Source organism: Cnephaeus nilssonii, assembly GCF_951640355.1.
Source record: "Cnephaeus nilssonii genome assembly, chromosome: 17".
NCBI classification, from domain to species: Eukaryota; Metazoa; Chordata; class Mammalia; order Chiroptera; family Vespertilionidae; genus Cnephaeus; species Cnephaeus nilssonii.
The window spans coordinates 46901485-46918381 of NC_137088.1; the positions used below are offsets into that span (position 1 = coordinate 46901485).

General features: G+C 48.3%; 1 protein-coding gene across 9 annotated transcripts in view; it reads right to left on the minus strand.

Moving 5' to 3' along the window:
• Nucleotides 1–12535: 12535 nt before the first annotated feature.
• FHIT (fragile histidine triad diadenosine triphosphatase) overlaps nucleotides 12536–16897 on the minus strand; it is a 1334508-nt gene continuing 1330146 nt past the window's right edge. For all 9 annotated transcript variants that reach the window (XM_079795475.1, XM_079795474.1, XM_079795471.1 and 6 more), the window contains one exon: nucleotides 12536–12796. The gene's annotated coding sequence lies outside the window, so the exon portion shown is untranslated. The remainder of the gene's footprint in view (nucleotides 12797–16897) is intronic.

The window sequence follows — 16897 nt, forward strand, 5'->3', positions numbered from 1 at the left end:
CCACCCTGACTTTGTGCTTCACGCCCTCTGGGCCCTTCCTATGGCAGGGAAGCAGCTAACTCCTTGCCCTTCCATTATTGACTTTGGATGAGTTTGTCCAGAACCTTGTCAATTCCCAGCTCATTTGACTAATGGATGAGAGGCATGTGAGAACCAGGTTGTTACCACAGACCCGTCGCAGGAAAATCAAAGAGCAGTCCTGGGGCTCTTGGGGGCGTATTCATCATGGACCGCATTTGGGTGGTGGCTAATTATATGCTTTATTATAGATGCTAATTTGTGCTGGAAGCTGGGACAGTGTGTGTTAGCATTTAGCTCTAGTTAATGAAGTTGAGTTAAGCATTCAATATATCACTGAGCTCACAGCCTCCTGGCTAAAACAACTTGGTGTGGAAAACCGAAGGTGATGGTGTTGGGGGGACATATTCACATACTGAGTTTCATCCCTGTAACTCTAGGGTGTCTTCGATGTGTGGTGCTTGCACGGAATTGATATGAGATCATTGTCAGTGGGATAAAACCCTCGCTGTGTTGAGAAAGAAGTATCATTGTGATTTCTTCTGAGCATAATCACAAAGAGCCCCTGTGTGAGCTCCAATGAGGCCAACAGGAGCTCTGTGGTTTTTTTTAAGACATCTTCATGTTTTAAGAAGAAAAGGAATCTGTCATAATCAATGCATTCAGCATGTCCCACTCAGCTCATACCTAAGTTTACTAATCACCAAGAACTTTAAAATACAGAGGATAAACAGACTTACACTTGACCTTTGCAATAAAGAAAACCATCTCTGCCATTGGTGTTAAGAGAAGCTATTCTTGTGAATCTCTGACACATCAGTAAGATCATAGAGTCCTGGGTTGCCATTTAATTTCTCTGTTACATCTACCTTCCATGATGGGCTAAAAGAATGAAAACAAAACCATGTCTTCTATGAAGAACACCTTAGGTTGACCTTGATTCTCAGGCATTCTTTCTCAGAGCCCAACTCCAGAGACTAAGCACCCAGGAGGGTCTGGCAGGCAAGGGCTGTGTGGCCCTGATAAAGCCAGTCACCAGAGCCCCACACCTTCCAGACAGGCTGGTTGGCGAACTTAGGTTGTCCTTTACCTGAGTCCTCACCCTCCACCCCACAACCAAGGCTTCAGTCGTGCCCGTTGGTCCTTCCGTGGGAATTAGCACATGACCCTGCTGCATTGGGTGTTTGATAGTTTTGTAGGGCAAGTAAGTGCAAGATGTGCCAACCACTGTGCGAGGTGCTTGACTGAAATGTGATATTTCACCTGATCTTCACCACATCCTCACTGTGGCCAGTGCTCCTGGATCCCCAACTCTCTGATGAGAAAAACTGAGGGCACACAGCTAGCAAGGGGAAGTGACTTTTCAGTCAAACCGATTTCCTAATTCAGTGTTCTAAACCACAGGCTGGTAAACGTCTTTAAGGGCACACAGTACATATTTTATCTCTATGGGCCCTGTGGGCCATATGTTCTTTGTTACAGCTCACTTCTCTTATTGTAGAAGGAAGGCACCATATATAGGAACAGGCAAACTATGGCCTGTGTGACTGAATCTGGCCACACCACACCAGATCCAGCCCACAGGCCATAGTTTGTCGACCCCTGTTCCTAAATATTGCTCCCATTTAGGCTCTTTGGTGAAGCTCTCAGGCTTTGGAGTCCCAAAGAGCAGGGCCCACACTAGTCTCTGCCACTTGCTCCCTGTGCTACCTCAGAGAAATCACTTTGCCTCTGTGAGCTGGGTTTTTCTCATCTGTCAGTGGGCTGATGGACAACCTAAGAGGGTAGTTGTGAAAATCAAAGGAGAGAATGAGTGTGAAGCACGGGGCACAGAGATTGGCACTGGGACGGCTGTTGAGCTGTGGCCTTGGGAAGCTTGGGTGATGCTCTGCCCCTGATCCAGTCCGCCTCGGCCTGTTTACTGGAGCTCAGCAGCCCCAGACCAGGCAGGGAGTGTTCTGCATCTGTGGACCCGCTTTTATTCCCGCTTCTGTCTCCTAAAGAACAACTTGGTGTTAGGGAACAAAAGTCAGAAACTTACAATGGGAAGTCAGGCCCCTAAGATCCCCAGGGAACATGGACCCAATAATAAGGCACAAAGGAGGAAAGCAAGACATTTTTTAAAAGCGTTTTAGAGATGGTAAGAGAGTTTTACACTTGTAAGACAGCCCTGCTGGGTTCCCAGTTCCAATCTGCCCTGAAAAACTTGAGGGCCACAGAAGGCCTCTGATTCCATTGACCCGCGTCCCTTTTCCTGCAACCTCTGGCGTGAACTCTCACCCGGTGAGCCTGTGGAACCTGATTCAGCAGCGCTCTCCTGTCAGTCAGTGCCAGGACTGGAAGCAGAAAGTGATGACAGGACATGATTTCTATTTTAATATCTTTACTTCTGATGTGCTAATCCTAGAGGAACAACAGCCAACAACAGCATGGCTCCCTGGGCACAGAATCTTGGGCAATTCAACCACAAAATTAGACTGACATAATACTCATGGTGACGATGAGGAAGCAAAGGGCCAGGCAGGCTGGGGTGCTGGCTCAGCCTCACACAGGCAGGGAAAGCAGGGCTGAGTCATTTTATTTAATAACTAGAGGCCCAGTGCACAAATCCGTGCACCTTGAAAGGAACTGTGGGCTGCGAGGCTGCAGTGGGCACAGGAGCGGGTCTCAGCCCATCCGCAGTGCCCCTGTCTGGCCCCTCCCTTTGGTGGTCCCAGTCCCCTGTCTGCCGGTGGCTCTGCTCCCACCACCACTGCTCCCACACACTGATGGCACTGGCCCCCTGCTCACACCCGCTGACAGCCTGGAGTGATTGGGGCCAGCGCCAGCAGCAGGTGCGAGTGGGGCTGGGCTGGTGCCGGCAGTGGGTGGGAGCAGTGGCTCTGGTGCTGGCAGCAGGTGCGAGTGGGGCGGCGCCGGCAGCAGGTGCAAGCGCCAAGCAAAGAATTTTCAGTAACCACCAGAGGCTTGCCTTGATGACAGTGACCGGCGCCCCACCTTGGTCTGGCACCCCCACTCACCTGCTCCACCATCCCGCCACGGCCGAAACCCGCCATGTTCCATGCTCTGCCGCCTGCTGCTGATGCCCACTATGTTCCGTGCATATCCTGGTGGTCAGCACACATCATAGAAACCGGTTGTTCTGCATTCGGTCTATTTGCATATTAGTGTTTTACATATATAGATAGTGTTATGCACATTTATTTGTTTTCCTTTACTGGGCCGAGGGGGGGCGGTGATAAGATTTACTCCTTTCTTGCCATTCACCTGCTTAGTAGCTCTAACCCCAAAAAGCACTTATTAGCTCACACAACTAAAACTCAGGGATCTATTGGCTTCAGGTTTAGCTGGATCCAGGAAGCCCAAACCAAGTCATTAGAACCTAGTCTCTTCCTATCTCCCTGTGTGTGTCTTTCCTCTGCCCCCAACCCCTTTCCCTCCCTGTATCTCTGACTAATTTGTGAAATGCAGGAAAACAAGTAGAAGGTCCCAGTGGCGATAGAATCTCAGAACTGAAGTACAGAGCTAGGTGAGGGCAGTAAAAAATAAATAAATAAATAAAAATTGCTGGAGGAGGAAGCATCTGAGTTTGGGATGAGAACCCCCAGGAGAGGAGGAATCGAACAGTGTTTTTCAACCTGTGCGCTCAGAACAGTCTCCTGGGATTGGCTGCCATGGTGCAGTTCCCTGGCCGCACCCCAGAGGGACAGAATGCCATTCCCAGGGGAAGGCCCTGGGCTATATGCATTTCTTTGGCCAGTTCCCTCTGGACTTGGTGCACATTCCTGTTGCTGTGGAACAATCTTAGGTGTAGCAGCTTCTCATTCGGCACAATTAGACCATAAAATGTAGTTCAAGTTTGCATGTTGAAGCTAGAACTGGAAATATAATACACGCAGGGCGGGTACTTGGGAGAGTTTCCAGAACACTAACTCTGGAAAGCTCTGGATTCTCCTACGGAGTAACAGACACAGACAAAATTCTGATTTTACGAATTGGGCTATGGGCACACAGCCTCCCTGAGACCCCAGAGGAAGAAGGCATTCCCTTTTGCATGCAGCAGTGCAGAGAGCACGGGGGTTGTGAAGAGCCCATCTCTAGCTAGCCTTTGCTCTGGATCACTGGCCGAGAAAAGGACCTAGTAGATATTAAGTCCCCCAGAAACTTCCATGAGTTTCTTTCATCCATCACTGCAGTCTTGGAGAAAGAAAGTGCAGAGTCCCTAACTTGTGTGCTCCTTGATCCTACTACTACACCGTGTCTTAGCGTGGGCTCTGCGCGGTCTGTAGAGATATGGCTGGGTTCGCCGTTCTTGCTCTGCCCCTTACAGGCGGAGGGACCTTGAACAAGTTATTGAACATGTCTGAGCCTCGGTTTTCTCATAGGCAACACCTATGTTAACAACATAAGATGGTGGGTGAGGATTAAGAGGAAAATGCCTAGGAGATATTTAGCATAACATCTGGCATCTAATAAGTGCTCAATAAACCTCAACTACTGTGATTTGATCATTCTTATTAATACTTAATCTGTGATATGCGCAGGGAGGAGAAATACGATCTTAATATGAGAAAGCTCTCAGGCTCTTGTGTCTTTTGCAAACTAACATTGGGCCAATAGAGCCTTGGGGAAACATTTGGCTCCTATTAGTTTCTCTGTTGCCTTAATGATATAATTAATTATATATAATTAGTTATAAATGGTAATGAATATTTAGTTCCTCTCCATCAGGGAATCAACAGAGCTTGATAGTTAAGACCTAAACCTTTGGTGCATAACAGACCTAGGTGTGAGCCTGGTTCTGTCATTCACCAACTCCCTGATCTTGGGCAAGTTCCTAAGACTCTCCAGCCTCAGTTTCCTAGTCTGTGAAATGGGAATGACGATAGGATTCATCTCATTGGCTTCTTGTGAGGATTAGTTGGTTGTTGGCGGTAAAGCACCGGGCATGGCATTTGCTCCATTGAAAGTGCTCTCTCATCACCCCCGCAGAGACCCTTATCAAGGGCGGTGTCTGCGTGATCCGTATGCTTTATGGAAAGGCAGTTTTGTTGAGTTCTTTCTTATTTAAAATATCTATGCAATAAGTTTTTAAAATCTACTGCTATGTAGACTATTTATATCCCCAAAGGTGCTTAAGTCAAAGGGAAAAATGGGAGGAGGAGGATCAAGTGACTTTCTCAGGTCACTGAAGACTATAGGGGGTTAATGGAGGGATGAGGACACATATGTAATACCTTAATCAATAAAGAAATTTAAAAAATAAAATAAAAATAAAAATCAATAAAAATATTTTTTTAAATTAGAAAAAAAGACTATGAATGTTCTAGGATCCTTGGAGGTGGGAGTGGGGGTGCCTTACCAAACCCTCTTTGCTGGACTTATTTCTCTTTCTTCCCTTTCCTTCCTTCCCTTCCCTTCACTTCTCTTCCTTTGGATGGAGATGGAGATAGAGAGAATTCCCCCCTCAAAATGGGCCATCGCTTCTTCTATGACAGATGCTCGTGATACACAAAAGTGCTCATTTGTTTCTTCCTGCTTATCCATGGTTGCAACTGAACAACAGAACAGAGGAAGGCACTATCAAAGGCGCTTCTGTTCAAAGGGAAAACTCCTCTCTAATCACTATTTCCGTTGAAGTTCCTTCTGCTTCTTTGGCAGTGTGATCATTTTTCTCTCTTCATTTTTGCCTGCTTCCCCGAGGCGCCCTTTCAAGATGTGCCTGTTGCATAGAAAGCAGCAGAGGAGCCTCGCTGGCTCTAGGCCATGGACATGGTACTGCCAGGCCACACCTAGCTAGGTCTGCATCCCTCCCACCCCCCATGGACCAAACATCCAGTGAGACCATCATATCATAAGGTGACACGTTATTCCTTTTCCACGTCTCTTTTGTCCTCAAGGAGGGGGACTCTGCCTGGTGCCAGCCTATTCTAACACCTCTCTAACACCATGTCCCTTTATAATAAAGTGAGAAGGCAGGCCCCAGAGGCAGGGCTTTTAGTGCCCACCCACAGACAGTAGGTAGTGAGAATTTAGTTCACTTTGTGTTCATCCTGTTGGTTAGCTTCCATTTATGGCAATGGGTACTGGCTTTCCATTTGCCTCAGTAGCTTTGAGTTTCATTGAACAAATGTAAGTGAAAATGAGAGCTGAGTAGCAGAGAATGTCGTGAGAAAATAACGTAGGTATTATGTGGATATGGCAAAAATGTGGAAGGTTGGGAAGAACTGAAGCTGGGAAAACTGCACTCAGAGCAATGACATGCCTTCCCTCTCGGGGGCTTCCCTCCCAGGTGGAGCCACCTTCTCTTGAGCCCGAGAGCTCGATGTGCCGGTTTGTGAGGTCTTCATGAATACACAGAGCCAAGCTCTGCAGCGGGATGGAGAGGTGGTGGGGTATTATAGCGTCAGTCTTTGGGTGTGAGTGGGAGAGTCCCACCAGGCTCTTTCCCCAGAAGGGCTAGGACAGCAGGGCAATGGGACTTGAGAGTTTGGTCAAGTTGGGTTTGCATCTCAGCCAGGAAAATGTCATAGATTCTGGATTCACACCATTTGGGTTCAAATCCACGTTTGACACTTGCTAACTGGACAACCATGGGCGAGTTGAACATCCTTGTGCTGCAATTTTCCTATCTGTGAAATGGGATAATAATGGAACTTAAAGAGTTGTGAAGATTGGCTGAGCTAATAACATAGAGTACCTAGAAGGAAAAAAAAAGCCTAGAACATAATCCCACAGTAAGTGCTCAGTAAATGTTAGGCGCTATTATTATGACTGTCACCATCATCATTACCATCGCTTTGGGTGACCCGTTCTCTGATTTTCCTTGTTTGTAAAATCAGGATAGTCCTATCTGCATCAAAAGGTCAGTGGTACGTGGCTGATGCACAGTCAGTGCAGGTTCCCTACCATTCATTCCCTTCTGAAAATGTGAGACTTCTGAGCTGATACAACCTTCCAAAGCTATAGGTATATGGCTTTTGTCCTTCCTTAAATTAGAATGGATTTTTCAATGAATTCCAGCTATAGCAGGGGCAAGTTCCATTTCCCTCAAGATAGCAACATTGAAGCCTTAAATACCATATGATCTCTCGTCCATGTGGAATCTAAAAACAAAAGGAAATAAAACCAAGCTCAGAGAGAGAAAGAGAACACGTTGGTGGCTGACAGAGGTGCGGGGAGGAAGATGGGCAAAATGAGTGAAGGGTGTCTCCTGTTGTAAAATAAGTCATGGGGGTATAGTGTACGGCATAGTGACTCTAGTTAATCCTATATTTGAAAGTTACTAAGAGAGTAAATCTTAAAAATTATCAAAAGAAAAAAATTATAACTGTGTGGTCACAGATGTTAACTAGATTCATTGTGCTGATCATTTCATAATATACACAAATATCAAATCATGATGTCATACACCCAAAACTAACATAATGTTGTATGTCAATTACATGTCAATAATAATAATAATAATGACATTGAACTCTTCAGCAGCCGACCCCAATTTGGCTGAAATAGCACCATTCTATCAAGTTGGCCGTGAGCTGCAGCTGCCCCACTTTTCCTTTGTTCATCTCCTATCAATCTAAACTAACCACTTAATTAGCCGAGGCAAGAAGTGTTCTGTGGTGTTAAATAACTCCGAAAACCTACCGGAGATGCGTGAGTGGACGGATTGGAATTAACTTGCAGTACATTGCCTGTGGACTAAGACGTGTTCGGCGCAAGGCCTGAAAAACAAGCTGGATTCAGCATAAAAAAGGAATTCTTTTTACTTGTCGGGCCTGTGGGTTTTCAAGGTGTGGGTCCAGGGTCAGTATCACCTGGGAAGGTGTCGGGCCCCATGCCAGACCTACTGAGTGGAAGCACTGGGGGTGGGGCCTTGCTGTCAGTTCTAACAAACCCTCCCCAGCAGGTGGCGCTGATGGAGAACCACTGCTTTAGACTCCCAAGGTTCTGGACTTGTTTTTGTGAGCTACCTTCTGAGAGAGAAGAAAAAGGGGAGGGGCGTGACAGAATCATAAAGGTGGTGAAGGAGACCTGAGCAACCTGGATGGGAAGTCTGTTTACTAAAGTGTGACCACAGACCAGCACGATGGGGTTCATTTGGAATCTGGGGGGTCTTATTCCAGATCCTTCCTTAAGAAGAGCATGGGACAGGGAGACACTCACCGGGGCCAGGCTCACTAGACAGAATGCTCAGAGAGTGACCGAAATGCTGCTATCCTGTGGACAAGGGGGAGGACATAGGGTGAAATAAAGAGCCACAATTGCTCTCTGAGCGCACCCCCACCCCCCAGATGTACACACAGATGGTACTAGTACATGCTCATCAAATTGATAAAAATTGAACCTGAGAGGGCTAGATTGTTTCCCGGGCTAATTTTGATGGGGAAAGTAGGTGTGTTTATTGGGCCTGGTCTCTACAGAAAACCAGGAGTTAACTCATAGAGCATCTACTATTCTCTCTTGTCCTGTCATCTGGGAAACAAATTGATTGGGCAAAGTGCCCCAAGCTTTAGTACACAGACATGCGCTGTTACTAGTGTGTGACCTTAAGCAAGTCACACACCCTCTAAACTTCCGTTTCTTCACCTACAGAAGGAGGATAAATCGCTGCTTCCAAATGTTTTTGCTCAGCTTTATAGCACCAGCACCTGGTACATACAATACCTGGCACACAATAGGTGTTGAATAAATATTTATTAAATAAATATAAGAAGAAGGAAGAGAGAGTGGAAAGAAGGAAGGCTGGCTGATTTTTGTGAGGCTTATATGAAAAAAGAATAATAATATTAGTAATAATAGAGTCAGAAAAGTCTTCTAGGTGCCTAGGAGTAGGACCTATGTTCTTGCTGAAACTAGCCCTGCTCTTCCCATTCCTCTGCAGTCCACAGTGACTCCACTTTCCAGCAGTACCTCTGGGGTAGCCTCGCTTCTGGCTGCTGAGCCATAGCCAGCGATGCATAGTAGGTGGTCAAGATGTTTGCAGAATTGAAATTAACTACAAGTGTGTGACCATGCTTGAGGGTTGGTGGCAGTTCCAAGTAGGACTGACCCATATTTTCAATCTCTATTATTCAGTAATCACATGCTCATTATTTTATGTTGTTTTTATTCCTAGGATACATAATCATTAACCTTTTGGTGAGTACTTTTGCCTCAGGGTTGTTATAGTAAGCACTTTTAGTAACTCCTTTGCCATATGTTATTAAGTTATAGGAATGCCATTAGTGGTCTTCATTTACATGATTGGAGGGATGCTTTCACCTTGAGAATGTTTGGACTTTCCCTGCCTTTCCTTAACTATCTCTCCCCCTTTCCCTTTGAATGTCAGTGCAAAGGACCAACCTGCCTACTCAATAGACAGGAGAAAAGTTAGGAAAGGCACTTATTAACTTTGCTGGGAGTCCTTGGTTACAGTTCTTCTCCAAAGAGCATAGGTTTTGGACTCAGACCTGAGTTGATCCCAAACCCACCTATTACCAACTGTGTGACCTTGAGCGAGTCGCCTAACTTTTCTGAGTCTAAATTTCCATATGTGTCATATAGGGATCATGTGTGGGTTAAATAAAATAACATTTGCAAATATACCTACAATAAATATACAGCAATAGTTCATTTCCTTCTTTTACCAGCATGTCGGGCAGGTATACTTAGGAGGTACAGAAGGAGTTGGTCTGTGCCCAGACCCAAGTCTCAAGCTTGGATACAGAGGAGGACAGATGGGAGCGGTTTCTGCTCAGAGATGCAGCCCCTTTTTACCCTCCGAAAGGCAAGATGGGGTCTCACGAGTACTGTTCTGTGACTTTGGGTCAGCTGTGGTGACAATAATCATGGGAAAAGGTTCTTTCAGGCTCCTTGCCAAAAATAGAGGACCATTTTCTTCCACCATTTGGATTTTGATTGCGAATGGAACAGTAAAGATAAGGAATGGGCCCAGAGTTTGAAAAGTAAGTACACAGAGATCAACATAAGACACTTTCTTTCTAATGCTGTCAATACAGAAAGGCACCAGCACAATAGAAATGGACGCTGTGCATACCTCCAAGTTATCTATTGTTTACCACAAAACTACCCGCTCTCGAAACAGAAACAACCTCGTGGGTATTTATGCCTAAGAAGGAATCAGAGAGAAAAAGAAGCTTATTGCTAGGGACGTTGTTCTGACCTAAGCATTGCTCTCCCTGGCCTGTTGCGTTTTCTCAATGCAGGCCAGACCCACTTTAGCACACGGAGTAATAGTTGTTTTTCTACATATTCCTATCAGGTGGCTCTGTTAGTTCTCGGCACATCCTTTCAGAGGCACTGTAAATAGTCAGTGTTGGACCATCCTGCCTCCAGCTGAGCCTGGGCTCCTGGAGCTGGCGTGGAAGGAGAGATTCGGGCAGAGTTACAGGAAGAGCCTGGAGTGAGGAAATCGAGGGTGGACAGGCAGAATTGAGGCTCCTGTAGGGTTTTAATTGCACAGGCCAAATGGAAACCAAACTGCAGGTGGGCCTGCAGTATGACTCGAGTCACTGTTTCTCAGTGACGGTTTACTTATTTCTTTGATGGAAAGCCAATGAGCGACATGTGGAATTAGCCTTAGAGGCAGGGGGCAGGCATTCTGGTGGCATTTGCTCTTAAAACTGAGACAGGGTCAATGTCTGACCTGCTCCACAAATCAGCAGCCCGGAGGCTGGGTGAGGGTGCCAGCACTTGCCATCTCCTCCCTGGTATTTCATCTTCTGAGCACATCCTGTTCACGCTGTAGTCGTTTCTACCTTCAGCTAAGAAAGCAGCATCCAGACTAGGCTTGGGAACCAGCGGGCTTCCCAGACGCAAGGACGCTCCTACAATCACTGTCAATAAGCAGGGCATTGACAGACATGTAAGAAGGTTTGAAATGGATATAAATCAGTCATACTCAGTCCTTTGACTTAACTGGATCAGAAGCAGCCAAAGGTCAAATGTCCCAAGTTGTGGGCTGAATAGCACACCCCAAACCCCTCAAATAAAGATGTTACCTTATTTTGGAAAAGGGCCTTGCAGATAAGTTATGTTAAAGATATTAAGACTTTAAGGATATCATTCTGGATTATCTGAATGGGACCTTAATCCTGTGATGAGCAGAGGAGAGACGCAGAGAGGAGTGGGGGAATGTGAGGACAGAGGCAGAGAGAGACATGGCCAAGGACTGCCACGGCCACCAGCAAGGACAGTTTGTGAGCCTCTGGTGGGAGCACGGCCTCGCTGGGTTCGGGAAGCCTGGCTCTAGGGCCCTGAGAGCGCATTCCCGTTGTTTGAAGCCACCAGCGTGTGGTCACTGTGGCAGAAGTCACAGGGAACACCATGCTGGTGATGGTGCCGGTTCTGGGAGTGGAACATAAGCCAAAGGGATTCTCAAGGAGGCGCGTTGTGACAAAGAACAATTCTGCTTTTGGCTGTTTGTAGCAGAGCTATTGGTGTAGTTTATATTTCTCTATAAACTCTACCCCCCCCCCCTTTTATAAATATACTAGAGGCCCGGTGCATGAAAATTCATGCACTGGGGGGGGAGGGTGTCCCTCAGCCCGGCCTGCCCCCTCTCACAGTCTGGGAGCCCTCAGGGGCAGAAGGTGACCCGGCGATCAGGGGAAGGAGATGCCCCATCACACCTCTGCTGCTGCCACTGCCAGCAGCGTAAGCCTCGGCTGGCCCTGGTTACCTGAGCCTTGGGCGGCCCTGGGTGGCTGGGCAGCCGCCATCTGAGGCTTGCCTGTGCCTTGGGCTGGCCCTGGGTGGCTGGGGGGCTGAGGGGACTGGGGGACTCCAGAGGCAGGCGCGCGGAGCTGCCGAGCCCATTGCCACTCGCTTGTCATCCCGGCAGGGCTGAGGGGACTGGGCACCGCCATCTTGTGGCTGTGGGTGCAGCCATCTTTGAGGGTGTGGTGGGTAATTAGCATATTCCCTCCTCATTGGCTGTGGGCGCTGCCATCTTTGAGACAGGGCAGTCAATTAGCATATCCCCTCCTTATTGGCTGTGGGCACTGCCATCTTTGTGATGGTGTGAGGGTCAATTAGCATATTCTCTGTTTATTAGATAGGATGAGGGAAGGGCCTACTGCCTTCATCCTCCCTTAAAGAAGCTGGTTATTATAGACTAGGGGTGTGCTTCCTGGGACGGTACTGAGAGCATTGCCATTCCCTTCCTTGCGTTCCACCACTCAGCTTGTCCGAGGTGTCTAATCGCCGCATTTCGTGTCTATTGGTTTCGGGGAGCTAATTTTGCCATCTTAAGCTCTTTCCTCTCCGCCTCTCTGCAGGAGAATAGGACCAGGGAGAGGTTGTACATTTCCTGTTCTAGTATCTTGCCTACCAAAATGGAAACTGCAAATCTTATCTCCGCTTAACACACCCTTGGTTTCCAGGAAACACAGTAGTTCTGAGATGGACTTCCAGAGTTGTGACTTTCAGCAGACCCCAAATACCAATGTTTAAATGAGCCAACAGGAGACGAATATCTTAACTGCCATTTTATTTCCATCCAGGCACAGGGACAATGTAGAAAGGGCTCTGTTCTGAGTGCGCAGACCAGGAGTGCGGAAGGGCTGCCGATGCCGTTGTTTTGAAGTTAGCCTGTCAGTCATCATGATTAAAACATAACTGGGTGGCTTCCGCAGGGCAATAAAATGCTGAGCAAAAGGTTGCCGAATTGTAGGATGTAATAAAGTCTGCTTAGCTTCATTTCCAATGCCGCAGAGTCTTGAGAACGAGGACCATTTCCATATGCCTTGGGATTTGTTCGAGGTGCTTTTCATGCCTGGAAATGATGGAACATAAAAACAAACATCTAAGTTAGAACCGATAGCAATTGTTGAGTCATGGCAATAAATAAAATGTAAGTTTGCTTACTGCTAATCTGTTAGATTGCCATTAACATTGCACAAGAAGCCATACAGTTGAGGGAAGACTCTGTGAAATCCTGCTGAAGCCTGCCCCCCTCGGTGCCCCCCATTGTCTGTAGCTTGTGCCCACAACCCGCACAGTCAGCTACATGGTCCCTTAAGAGCCTGTTCTATGGACCCCAGGCTTACATATAATTGAAGCCATTTCAGACCTTTATTAATGAGGTAAGAATGGGTTCTCAGACACAGGCATTATCCGAATTACCTGGTGAGCTTCTTAAAACACACACTTCTTGAGTCTAACCCCCACATTCTGACTCAACAAGTCAGGAGAGAGGCCCAAGAATCTGGAGAGAGCTTCCTAGCAAGGTCTCCACACCAGTCAGTTGGGTCTCAGCCCCTGGATTTGGGGAATTAGTGAGCTAGTGTGCCGCAGGCTGAATCAGCTTTGCTTCACAACCAGGTCACCTTAAAGATCTGGGCCAAGCCTAGCGGATGTGGCTCAGTGGTTGAGTGTTGATCCAGAAGCCAAGAGGTTGCTAGTTCAGTTTCCTGTTGGGGCATATGCCCAGGTTGTGTGCTCGATCCCCAGTAGGGGCGATGCAGGAGGCAGCCGATCGATGATATTCCTCTTTCGGCAATGTTTCTATCTATCATTCTCCCTTCCCCTCTCTCTCTAAAAACCAATAAAAACACATTAAAAAAAATATGGGCCAAGCCTAAAACAAATAATTCCTTCACATAAAATAGAAAAGGTGGTGTGGTGGGGAAGGAGTTCATCTTATTTGGAAAGAAAATCCCTAGAACATAGCTCTGACACCCTTCCCCCAGCCCAAAGGAGAACCTGTTGGGGGCCTTGGCTTCTGGGCCTTAATGGAGCTGTCAGAAAAGCGGGTGAGGTCAGGAACAGGACTAGCTGGGCTCCTGGCTTGGAGGACACTGCAAAGGGCAGAGGGTCACAGCAAAGAGAAAGTTCAACAGCAGGGGAAGAAGGATGAGGAATTTATGGGCTAAATTTCATCAACTTTGGGGAAGCTTGATAGTCCGGGCACTAAGAGACGCTTGGAGCGGCTGGCACTGTGGGGTGTGCAGAGAACTGAGTCGGTTAATAAGGGAAGCACTCAGAGCCGTGCTTTGCAAGTCCTTTATGAGGCTCACTAACGTGAGTCTCTGTTGTTGTCATTATTATGATTTATTCTCCATTGCATTCCAGTCGGGAGCCAGCAGGAAGAGATTCCGAGGAATGTTGTGGGAAGCACAAATGGGCTTCTCCTTCGGCGTTTGCAAGGGGCTTCACTTCCTGTAGCTTTTTGTGACTTTGAGTGCAACCCACCTGGGAGGCTGAGGTGCAAAGGCCCAGCCACCTGCCAGTTCCAGTGTGCGTTCCAGGGCACCCCAGCCTGGGCCCATACCCCTGGGGGAGGCACACACGTCAGTCTCTGGAGCACGGAGTTTTCAGCGAGTCTAGCACTACCTTTTCCTGCACATTCGTAACAGCCAGAGAGCAAAGGGCAGGCAGGACCTCCCTCGCCAGTACACCTGGCCCCTTCTGGAATCGGAACGAGGAGGTCGAGTCACTTTTGCTTTAGCCTCACATCTGAGCTCAGGATCTGATTCCCCTAGATCAGTGGTTGGCAAACCGCGGCTCGCGAGCCACATGTGGCTCTTTGGCCCCTTCAGTGTGGCTCTTCCACAAAATACCACGTGCAGGCGCGCACGTACAGTGCGAATGAAACTTCGTGGCCCATGCGCAGAAGTTGGTTTTCGGCTCTCAAAAGAAATTTCAATCGTTGTACTGTTGATATTTGGCTCTGTTGTCTAATGAGTTTGCCGACCACTGCCCTAGATTCACTGATGCCTGTACATGAGGGGGAGAGTGGGGTGAATGCACCATCAGTATGCACCCCTGTAGTGGGGCCTGTCTCATTCCCGTATGACAGTGGGACCCTCCCCTGTTGTGCCCAGCACCACCCACTGGCCTGGACACACAGGTCATCTCCCAGTCATTCATCATGGCCCTTGTCCTTGAACAACTATTGACTTTGAGTCAGAGGCACCTGTGCAGGCCTGGAAATGGATGTGCCCTTTTTCTCCCTCTACCTCACCTGTCTGGGGCAGATTTATGTCCTCGGAGAAGTTTCCGTCGGTGTTATTTTTGGTCTTTTGAACACTGTGGCCCCGTGTTATTCCCACACCCGCCCTTCCCGACACCAGCCCTGTGATTTCTGAGTCTCCGGGCGGCCCCATCCATCCGCAGCAGGCTCTCTGTCAGCCCATCCCTCATGCAGCTTTGACACCCAAACTGTTGACCTCGCTTCTTAAGGTTCTGTCTTCGGTGTTTCTTTCCTCCAACTAGTTTGCAGGGAAGGAGAGTTTGCTTTCCTGCCAGAGTACAGCCAGTGACCGTGTTGGCCTCGCCATTTGGCCTGAAGTCCAGCCTCGTCCGCACCGGCTGCGTGTCTCTGGCATGTGAAACACACACTGTGGGGCGTGCAGGGAACGGAGCGGGCTAACACGGGGAAGCACTCCGAGCCGTGCTTTGCGGGTCCTTTCTGAGTACTCACTAATGTGAGCCTCTGCTGTTGTCATTATTATGATTTATTCTCTATTGCATTCCAGTCGGGAGCCAGCAGGCACGAGACCCCTGAGTGTCAAAGCAAGTGCGTGTCAGCACTTAGCCACGTAGGGGAGATTCGGCCTCATTATCGGAGAGAGTGCCTCTGGGCCACGTACTTATCTTCCCATCATCTGATCGGATTTCACACGCTGTGCGCCCTTCTTCCTGTCTGTCGTTTCCTTTGGTACCACCTTTAGACAGCAGTGTTTTCAGTGCTATCTGGGCAGATCAATAAAAGTGTTTATTGGCATGTAAGGCTCAGAAGAGGGTGCACAGAGGTAACCAATGGTATCCTCAAGGTGTTCCCAGCCCATTTGGGAAACTCTTGGCCCCGGCTGAGGCAATGCGGTAGATAATCAGGAAAACGTGGGCTTTTGGAGTTTTGAGGACAGAGTGCCCAGGCTGCCTGGAGTCTGACTGGTGATGAACATGGGGGTGACGTGTACTTTTCAAATATTTCAGAGTTCCTAATAGACACAGTGGCAGATGAGCTGATGCTCGGCAAGGCCAGGCTGGAGAAGTAACAGGTGGTGCGATGAAGCTCCTTCTCAGGGTGTACTTGGCCGAGCAGGGGATGGAGGCAGAGGGCAGCTCCCAACAGTAAAGAGATTTTGGGGGAGGGCAGCCTTGCACTGGGAAGGGAAATACAGGTGTCTAATGGGGAGAGTGCGGATGAGTTTTAAGGATGGTCTGCGGTGTGGTGTGCACTGTGAGCTTCTCATTCCTCCCTGAAACCTTCGGGAAAGTCTTTGAGGTCAATCTGCATTTTGTTGTCATGATTTAGTGAGGTCAGGGTGGAAGCCGAGGTGCCGAAGGCCCCCCTGACTTCCCCTGGAACGGGCAGTGCCATTTGGCTTGATAAATCTTTCTCCAAAGGAAAGGGGCGGAGTCCCCTGTTTTCAACAGAGCCAGCTGTCTCCGCATACCTTCAGAGTAACGCCTCCTTACGAAGTGTGTATATGCAGGAGGCGCCTGCCTCCAGCTCCATTCCTCCTACAGGCCCACAGGCCCACAGCAAGGGGCCCTCTTCTGCTCCAAAGAAAAGAGATGAGTGTGCCTGTCTCCTGTAGGGGGACATGGGTGGGGCTGCCAGTCAGTCTAACTTGATAGAGTATAAAAGGCAGATGTGGGACCACAAACACTCAACAGGCTTCTGTTTCCTTAAGGTAGCGTTTTTCAACTTGGCGGCTCGTGGGAATCACCGGGGGAGCTCTAAACACGCCCCAACTCCGGAGCCTGGTCTACTGGTCCAGAGTGTGGGCTGGGCCTCTGGAGGGAGCCACTGAGTGTGATGTGATGGTGAGCAGCTCCAAGCCTGTCTCCTTCCTGATCCAATTCCAAAGCGTGCTCCCCCCAAATGCTCCCAATGCTGCAAAGCATTGCAGACGCTGGAGGCAGG